Raw genomic sequence first — 10,988 nt, 5'->3', positions numbered from 1 at the left:
TTGATGAGAGAGGTCAACAGAGAATGGCCAGACTGGTTTGAACTGACAAAGTCTACGGTAACTCAGATAACCGCTCTGTACAATTGTGGTGAGAATAATATCATCTCTGAATGCTATTCTGAGATGCGGGTTGGCGCTATTTTGGCGGCATGAGGGGGACCTACACAATATTAGGCAGGTAGTTTTAATGATGTTGCTGATCGGTGTATCTCATCCGAAATTGTTTCAAAAATTCAAACAAAATCTAACATAAAACAAAGGCAATCTGAGTAAACACAAAATACAGTTTTTAAATAATAATGTTATTTATTGAAGCAAAAAAGTAATCCAATACCTGTGTGAAAAGTATTTGCCCCTTAGTTACTAAATCCCCAAATCTAAGATACTGCATTCATAATGGGGTTCAGCTGGTCGAGACACACCCAGGCCCGATTACTGCCAGTCCTGTTCAATCAAATCAACACCTAAATAGAACTTTTTCAGCAGCATGATGTTGGCTAAAAGGTCTCACCCAGTAGCACACTATGCCAAGGTCGAAAGAAATTCCAGAAATTATGCGGAAAAAGGGGATTGAAATCAGTCTGGAAAGGGTTACAAAGCTATTTCAAAGGCTCTGGGACTCAAAAGAACCACAGTGAGACCCATTATCTCCAAATTGAGAACACTTGGCACAGTAGTGAACCTTCCCAGAAGTGGCCGACCTTCCAAAATTCCTCCAAGAACACAGCAACGACTCATCCAGGAAGTCACAAAAAAGCCAAGGACAACATCCAAGGAACTGCAGGCCTCTCTCGCATTAATAAAGGTCACCGTTCATGACTTCACTATCAGAAAGACACTGGGCAAAAATGGCATTCATGGAAATGTGGCGAGGCGAAAACCACTGCTAGCCCAGAAGAACATTAAGGCTCATCTGAATTTTGCCAAAACACACCTTGATGATCCTCAAAGCTTTTGGGACAATGTTCTGTGGACTGATGAGTCGAAAGTGGAACTGTTTGGAAGAAAGAAGTCCCGCTACAGCTGGCATAAATCAAGCACAGAATTCCACAAAAAGAACATCATACATGCATGGTTGTGGTATTGTGATGGTGTGGGGATGCTTTGCTGCTTCAGAGCCAGGGCGACTTGCGATAATTGAGGGAAACATGAATTCTGCTCTCTACCAAAAAGTCCTAAAGGAGAACATTCGGTCATCAGTCCGTGAGTTGAAGCTCAAGCACAACTGGATTATGCAGCAAGACAATGATCCAAAGCATAGGAGTAAGTCCATCTCTGAATGGCTCAAAAGAAGCTAAATTCAAGTTTGGGAGTGGCCTAGTCAATGTCCTGACTTGAACCCAAATGAGATGCTGTGGCAGGAACTTAAAATGGGCAGTTCATGCTCGAAAACCCTCCAATGTGGCTGAACTAAAGCAGTTCTGCAAAGAAGAGTGGGCCAAAATTCCACCACAGTGTTGTTGAAGTCTGATCTAGAGTTATCGGAAGCATTTGATTGCAGTTGTTGCTGCTAAAGGCGGCACAACCAGCTATTAAGTTTAAGGGGGCAGTTAGTTTTTCACATGGGTGATATACATTTGAAGATAGCACCACAGATGGCAGCCTCGGTGTGAAGCTCTCCAATTCTTTTTTGTTTTTGTTTGTCTGTCCTGTGTTTCGTTATTTTTTTTCCAATCAGTTTTACCAGGGACGAACTGCTGAACATTCGGCAGTACATACCAGACAATCTTTTCCCGGTTTTTGACTATTCTGAAGTTTTGCTGGACATTTTAGTCAGAGGCGCAGCTGTGTTGTTTAAGCGCGCTATGAGACGGAAGCGAGGGAAGCGACCCGGCACGCTGGTCAAGCTCACGCTGCTCAGCGCGGCTTTCGAACAGCACTGCTGAGTATTCATCTAGCGAATCCCCGCTCTCTTCCTAACAAAACAGAAAAACTACATCTCCTCACCCATACAAACGAATACTTTCCAAACTCTGCTGCCTTGTGCTTCACAGAAACTTGGCTGAGTGAAGCCATTCTGGACAGCGCTGGGCTTTCAGCTGTTCAGAGCGGATCGCATTGCGGAGTTAACAGGGAAAACGAGAGGCAGTGGAACATGCTTTTACATCAATAAAAAGTTGATGTACTGATGTAACAACATTAAAAAAGATGTGCTGTCCTAATTTGGAAGCGCTCTTTATCAACTTTAAGCCTTTCTACTCGCCGCGGGAGTTTTCTTCATTTATTCTGGTGAGTGTTTATATTCCTCCACACGCGTGCGTGAATGCAGTGCTGCAACAGATGGCTGGTCAGATCACAGACACAGAACAACAACTAACTTATTATTATTCTGGGAGATTTTAATAAAGCTAACCTTGCTCGTGAACTGCCAAAATACAGTCTTCTTACAGTCATCTTCTTCCGACCTACAGGCAGAAATTAAAATCAGCTAAAACTATAGTAAAGACTGTAAATGGATGGACCAATGAAGAAGAGCTGGAACTAAAAGCCTGCTTTGACTGCACTTATTTGAGTGTATTTGAGGGTGTAAACACCAATCTGGATGAGCTCACAGATACTGTAACATCATATATCAGTTTCTGTAAGGATATGTGCATTCCTACTAGGAGTTATTTAACATACAATGACAAACCATGGTTTACAGCAAAACTCATGCAGCTTCATCCGGCCAAAGAGGATGCTTACAGAAGTGGGTTTAAAATCTTGTATAATTAGGCCAGGAACACACTGAATAAGGAAATTAGAGTGGCTAAAAGAAGCTACTCTGATAAGCTGAAAAACAAGTTCAGCTAACGACCCTGCATCAGTGTGGATAGGCCTAAAAGACTACTAACTTCAAGACACCATCCCCCAACACTGTAGGGAATCAACAACTGGCTGACGACTTGAATGTGTTTTACTGTAGATTTGAAACAAAAGACAAGGAAAGCACAGGGCCCAGATGGTGTTTCACCCACTTGTCTAAAATCCTGTGCTGACCAGCTGGTCCCCCATCTTCACACATATCTTTAACACATCACTGGAGCACTTTGAAGTTCCCAGCAGCTTCAAACGCTCCATATCCCAAAGAACCCAAAATCATAGGACTTAATGACTACAGACCCATCGCTCTGACATCTGTGGTCATGAAGTCATTTGAGAGACTGGTGTTGGCCCACCAGAAGGACATCATTGGACCCTTTCTAGATCCCCTTCAATCTGCTTAGAGCAAACAGGTCTGTGGATGATGCAGTCAACATGGGATTGCATCATATCCTGCAACATCTGGACAGACCAGGGACATATGCAAGGATCCTTTTTGCGGACTTCAGTTCGGCTTTCAACATCATCATCCCAGCTATTCTCCGGACTAAATTACACCAACTCTCTGTTCCCATGTCTATCTTTCAGTGGATCACCAGCTTTCTGATGGACAGGCAGCAGCTAGTGAGACGGGAAATTCACTTCCAGCACATGTACGATCAGCACTGGTGCCCCCCAGGGATGTGTGCTCTCCCCACTACTCTTCTCCCTGTATACCAATGACCGCACTGCTAAGGACCCCTCTGTCAAGCTCCTGAAGTTTGCAGACAACACTACTGTCATCGGCCTCATCCAAGATGACGATGAATCTGTATACAAAAGGGAGGTTGAATTGACTGCACCTGTGAGCCAGCCAAACAACCTGAAGCTGAACATGCTCAAAACAGTGGAGATGATAGTGGACTTTAGGAGGAACACCCCAACATTGACCCCACTCACCATTCTAAACAGCACTGTGGCAGCAGTGGATTCATTCATTCATTTGTTAATATTTGGTAGCATTGCCTTTAAATTGTTTAACTTGGGTCAAACACTTTGGGTAACCTTCCACAATATTGCTCACACATGCTTTTTCAGTTCTGCCAACAAATTTTCTATTGGATTGAGGTCAGGGCTTTGTGATGGCCACTCCAATACCTTTGTTGTCCTTAAGCCATTTTGCCACAACTTTGGGGTCATTGTCCATTTGGAAGACCCATTTGTGACTGATCTTTAACTTCCTGGCTGATGTCTTGAAATGTTGCTTCAATATATCCACATTATTTTCCTTCCTCGTGATGCCATCTATTTTGTGAAGTGCACCAGTCCCTCCTGCAGCAAAGCACCCCCACAACATGATGCTGCCACCCCCATGCTTCATGGTTGGGATGGTGTTCTTCTGCTTGCAAGCCTCACCCTTTCTCCTCCAAACATAACAATGGTCATTATGGCCAAACAGCTCAAATTTTGTTTCATCAGACCAGAGGACATTTCTCCAAAAAGTAAGATCTTTGTCCCAATGTGCACTTGCAAACTATAGTCTGGCTTTTTATGGCGGTTTTGGAGCAGTGGCTTCTTCCTCGCTGAGCAGCCTTTCAGGTTATGTCGATATAGGACTTGTTTTACAGTGGATATAGATACTTGTCTACCTGTTTCCTCCAGCATCTTCACAAGGTCCTTTGCTGTTGTTCTGGGATTGATTTGCACTTTTCGCACAAAATATCTCCCAAGGAAAGCATATACAAGGAGAACAGCAGAGGCCCTAAAACTGATCCCTGTGGCACTCCATACTTTACTTTTGTTTGGTCTGACAATTCCTCATTTATATAGACAAAGTTGTAGTGGTCTGCTAAATAGGACCTAAACCATACTAATGCAACTCCACAAATGGCAATATAATTCTCCAGCCTATTCAAGAGAATGTTGTGATCTATCGTGTCGAATGCAGCACTAAGATCTAAAAGCACTAGAAGTGAAATGCAGCTGCGATCAGATGATAAGAGACTCTGATAAGTGCAGTCTCTGAACTGTAATGAGGCCTAAATCATGACTGAAATTGTTCATATATACTATTTCTCTGTAGAAATGAACATATTTGGAAGGATAATACCTTTTCTAGTATTTTCAACATAAATGAGAGATTTGAAATCGGTCTATAATTAGCCAGTTCTCCAGGATCAAGTTGTGGCTTCTTAATAAGCGGTTTAATAACTGCCATTTTAAAGTTTCATGGGACATGTCCTAAGGATAGCGAGGAGTTAATAATATTAAGAAGAGGTTCTGAGATTACTGGGAATACCTCTTAAGAGCTTGGTTGGTATTGGATCTAACATACATGTTGTGGCTTTTGATGTTTCGATAAGTTTTGTTAGCTCTTCATGACCTATGACAGCGATGGATTGAAGTTGCATGTGAGGAAAATTATGAGACACTGTTTTCTGAGGTACTGTGACAGATGAATGCATAATTCCAATTTTATTTCTGATTATTTCAATTTTATCAGTAAAGAAATTAATGAAGTCATTACTCTTGTGCTGCGACGGAATATCTGGTTCTGTTGAGGCTTTATTCCTAACCAATTTAGCCACAGTACTGAACAAACACCTAGGATTGTTGTGGTTATTTTCTATGAGTTGGCTAAAATATGCTGACCTGGCAGCTTTTAGTGCCTGTCTGTAGCTACAGACACTATCATTTCATGCACCATGAAATACCTCTAATTTTGTATTCTTCCACTTGTGCTCCATTTTCTGAGCTGCTCTCTTGAGAGCATGAGTGTGATCATTGTACCATGGTGCAGAGCTTTTTTCTTTAATCGAAGGGGGGCGACACCATCAAGAGTGCTAGAGATGACTGTATTTATAGTTTCTGTTATTTCATCAAGTTCTTCTAGGCTTTGGGGTTTACTGAGAGTATAAGATAGATCTGGAAGATTATTAGTGAAGCTATCTTTAGTGGGTCGAAAGAATAGTTCTACCTGAACGTTAGCATGGTGTAGATTGAGTAACATTAGCTGATCACAGCAAACAAGAGACGAGGTAATGATCTGAGATGTCATCGCTCTGCGGCAGAATTTCTGTAGTATCAATATCAACTCCATATGTCAGAATTAAATCTAGGGTATGATTATGGTAATGAGTTGGTCCTGTCACATTTTGTCTGACTCCTAGAGAGTTGAGAATATCGATAAATGCTAATCCCAATGTGTCATTTTCATTATATATGTGAATGTTGAAGTCACACACAATTAAAGCTCTATCTACAGTAACTACAAGATCTGATAAAAAAAAATTGCAAATTCACCAAGGAAACCAGAGTAAGGCCCGGGTGATCTGTTTACTGTAGCAAGGGTAAAAGATGACAGAGTTTTTTTATTTATATCTGGCGGTGTCGCATTAAGCATTATTAGTCCAAAAGACTTAAATTTATATCCTGTTCTCTGAGTAACACCAAAAACTTCGCTGTAAATTGTAGCAACACCTCCTCCTCGACCCTTCAGACGAGGCTCATGTTTATAACAATAACTTGGGGGAGTAGATTCATTTAAACTAATATATTCATCCGGTTTAAGCCAGGTTTCAGTCAAACAGAACACATCCAAACTATGATCTGTAATAATTTTATTTACAATTAGTGCTTTGGTAGAAAGAGATCTAATGTTTAGTAGCCCTACCTTTATATGATGTTTATCTTTAATTTGTTTGTTTTGTTCAAGTTTGACCAAACTTTTCTAAATGATTTAGTGAGGGGTTTTGTGTTTGGTAGTTCGGGGAACAGACACAGTCTCTATATGATATCTAGGTGAAAAAGTCTCTGTGTTGTAGTTTTTCTGAGGTCTTAGCTGATTTCTTTCGATTTTCCCATGATGTCAAGAAAAGAGGCACGGAGTTTGAAGGTAGGCCTCAAAATACATCCACAGGTACACCCCTAATTCAGTACACCTCCTATCAGAAGCTAATTGGCTAATTGTTTGACATAATTTTCTGGAATTTTCCAAGCTGCTTAAAGGCACAGTTAACTTAGTGTCTGTAAACCTCTGACCCACTGGAATTGTGATATAGTCAATAAAAAGTGAAACAATATGTCTGTAAACAATTGTTGGAAAAATTACTCGTGTCATGCACAAAGTAGATGTCCTAAACGACTTGCCAAAACTATAGTTTGCTAATATGAAATCTGTGGAGTGTTAAAAAATGAGTCTTAATGACTTCAACCTAAGAGTATATAAACTTCTGACTTCAATTGTACATATATATATATTTATTTATTTTTTATTAATTTTTTTCTTTTTGTGTATTTCTAAATACTTATTTTCTATTCACTTTTTATTTTTATTCTATTTTTTATTATTATCTCCGTCTTGTTTTTGTATTGTTTGTCCACTGGAAGCTTCTGTCACCAAGAGAAATTCCTTGTATGTCTAAGCATACTTGGCAATAAAGCTCATTCTGATTGTGATATGCAGTACTGTGCAAACGTTTTGGCGCTTGTGAAAAATGTTGCATAGTGAGGATGTCTTCAAAAATAATGACATAAATAGTTTTCATTTATCAATTAACATCATACAAAGTCCAGTAAACATAAAAAAGCTAAATCAATATCCAGTGTGACCACCTTTTCCTTTAAAACAGCCCCAATTCTCCTAGATACACCTGGACACGGTTTTTCTTGGTTGTTGGCAGATAAGATGTTCCAAACTTCTTGGAGAATTCGCCACAGTTCTTCTATCTATTTATTCTGTCTCAATTGCTTCTGTCACTTTATGTAATCTCAGACTGACACGATGTTCAGTGGGGGGGGGGGGCTCTGTGGGAGCCATGCAATATATAGCAGGGCTCCCTGTTCTTCTATTCTAATCTTTTTGCAAAAAGAATGTTTGGAAGTCTACAGTTTATATTGACACACTAAAGCTGAAGATATAAATAACCATCTTAAGATAAATGTTTTTGTGAAACATTTTGTGCGCCTAAAACGTTTGCACAGTACTATAGGTGTTGGATAACTTTTTTGCTTCAATAAAAAATATATATATTTGAAAACTGTATTATGTGTTTACTCAGGTTGCCTTTGTTTTTATGTTATATCTCGTTTGAAGATCTAAAAAAAATTTAGTATGAAAAATATACAAAAATAGAAATCAGGAAGGGGCAAATAATTATACAGCACGTATGTATGTGTGATTCGAATGAAATTTTCTCATTTAGTTGTTTTTGTTCAACAACTGACATTAAAGAACAGAAAGAATATTAAAAGAGACATTATTCAATGACAAATGGATCTCATCTTTGGACACACATTACACAGAACAAGTCAAATCAACATTTTACTCTCAACACGCAGTGAAAGGATCTCGCTGCCAAACTTCTACACCACTATACTACTCAATCACTTCTTCATCACTATACTACTCAATCACTTCTCCATCACTATACTACTCAATCACTTCTCCATCACTATACTACTCAATCACTGCTGAACTTCATCACTATACTACTCAATAACTGCTGAACTTCTACACCACGATACTACTCAATAACTGCTGAACTTCTACACCACGATACTACTCAATAACTGCTGAACTTCATCATCACTATACTACTCAATCACTGCTGAAATTCTTCATCACTATACTACTCAATAACTGCTGAACTTCATCATCAATATACTACTCAATCACTGCTGAACTTCATCACTATACTACTCAATCACTGCTGAACTTCTACATCACTATATTACTCATTCACTGCTGAACTTCTTCATCACTATACTACTCAATCACTGCTGAACTTCATCATCACTATATTACTCAATCACTGCTGAACTTCATCATCACTATACTACTCAATCACTGCTGAACTTCTTCATCACTATACTACTCAATCACTGCTGAACTTCTACATCACTATACTACTCATTCACTGCTGAACTTCATCATCACTATACTACTCAATCACTGCTGAACTTCATCATCACTATACTACTCAATCAATGCTGAACTTCATCATCAATATACTACTCAATCACTGCTGAACTTCTACATCACTATACTACTCATTCACTGCTGAACTTCTACATCACTATACTACTCATTCACTGCTGAACTTCATCATCACTATACTACTCAATCACTGCTGAACTTCATCATCACTATACTACTCAATCACTGCTGAACTTCATCATCACTATACTACTCAATCACTGCTGAACTTCTACACCACTATACTACTCAATCACTGCTGAACTTCTACACCACTATACTACTCAATCACTGCTGAACTTCTACACCACTATACTACTCAATCACTGCTGAACTTCATCATCACTATACTACTCATTCACTGCTGAAATTCTTCATCACTATACTACTCAATCACTGCTGAAATTCTTCATCACTATACTACTCAATCACTGCTGAACTTCTTCATCACTATACTACTCAATCACTGCTGAACTTCTACACCACTATACTACTCAATCACTGCTGAACTTCTTCATCACTATACTACTCAATCACTGCTGAACTTCTACACCACTATACTACTCAATCACTGCTGAACTTCATCACCACTATACTACTCATTCACTGCTGAACTTCATCACTATACTACTCATTCACTTCTGAACTTCATCACTATACTACTCAATCACTGCTGAACTTCTTCATCACTATACTACTCATTCACTGCTGAAATTCTTCATCACTATACTACTCAATAACTGCTGAACTTCTTCATCACTATACTACTCAATAACTGCTAAACTTCATCACTATACTACTCAATAACTGCTAAACTTCATCACTATACTACTCAATAACTGCTGAACTTCTACACCACTATACTACTCAATAACTGCTGAACTTCATCACTATACTACTCAATAACTGCTAAACTTCATCACTATACTACTCAATAACTGCTGAACTTCTACACCACTATACTACTCAATAACTGCTGAACTTCATCATCACTATACTACTCAATCAATGCTGAACTTCATTATCACTATACTACTCAATCACTGCTGAACTTCTACATCACTATACTACTCAATCACTGCTGAACTTCTACATCACTATACTACTCAATCACTGCTGAACTTCTACATCACTATACTACTCATTCACTGCTGAACTTCATCATCACTATACTACTCATTCACTGCTGAAATTCTTCATCACTATACTACTCAATAACTGCTGAACTTCTTCATCACTATACTACTCAATAACTGCTAAACTTCATCACTATACTACTCAATAACTGCTGAACTTCTACACCACTATACTACTCAATAACTGCTGAACTTCATCACTATACTACTCATTCACTGCTGAACTTCTTCATCACTACACTACTCAATAACTGCTGAATTCTACACCACTATACTACTCAATAACTGCTGAACTTCTTCATCACTATACTACTCAATCACTGCTGAAATTCTTCATCACTATACTACTCAATCACTGCTGAACATCATCAATATACTACTCAATCACTGCTGAACTTCATCACTATACTACTCAATCACTGCTGAACTTCTACATCACTATACTACTCATTCACTGCTGAACTTCATCATCACTATATTACTCAATCACTGCTGAACTTCATCATCACTATACTACTCAATCACTGCTGAACTTCTTCATCACTATACTACTCAATCACTGCTGAACTTCTACATCACTATACTACTCATTCACTGCTGAACTTCATCATCACTATACTACTCAATCACTGCTGAACTTCATCATCAATATACTACTCAATCAATGCTGAACTTCATCATCAATATACTACTCAATCACTGCTGAACTTCTACATCACTATACTACTCATTCACTGCTGAACTTCTACATCACTATACTACTCATTCACTGCTGAACTTCATCATCACTATACTACTCAATCACTGCTGAACTTCATCATCACTATACTACTCAATCACTGCTGAACTTCATCATCACTATACTACTCAATCACTGCTGAACTTCTACACCACTATACTACTCAATCACTGCTGAACTTCTACACCACTATACTACTCAATCACTGCTGAACTTCTACACCACTATACTACTCAATCACTGCTGAACTTCATCATCACTATACTACTCATTCACTGCTGAAATTCTTCATCACTATACTACTCATTCACTGCTGAAATTCTTCATCACTATACTACTCAATCACTGCTGAACT

The 10,988-nt window shown here is 38.9% G+C and overlaps 1 protein-coding gene across 2 annotated transcripts in view; it reads right to left on the bottom strand.

Moving 5' to 3' along the window:
• The window catches only part of ero1b (endoplasmic reticulum oxidoreductase 1 beta), a 42,394-nt gene that overhangs the window by 3,126 nt on the left and 28,280 nt on the right, over positions 1-10,988 (bottom strand). The window lies entirely within an intron of this gene.

This window comes from Myxocyprinus asiaticus, chromosome 37 (assembly GCF_019703515.2).
Source record: "Myxocyprinus asiaticus isolate MX2 ecotype Aquarium Trade chromosome 37, UBuf_Myxa_2, whole genome shotgun sequence".
Lineage (NCBI taxonomy): Eukaryota > Metazoa > Chordata > Actinopteri > Cypriniformes > Catostomidae > Myxocyprinus > Myxocyprinus asiaticus.
Note: the sequence above shows the minus strand (reverse complement) of the source record. Positions and strands in the feature narration are given on the sequence as shown.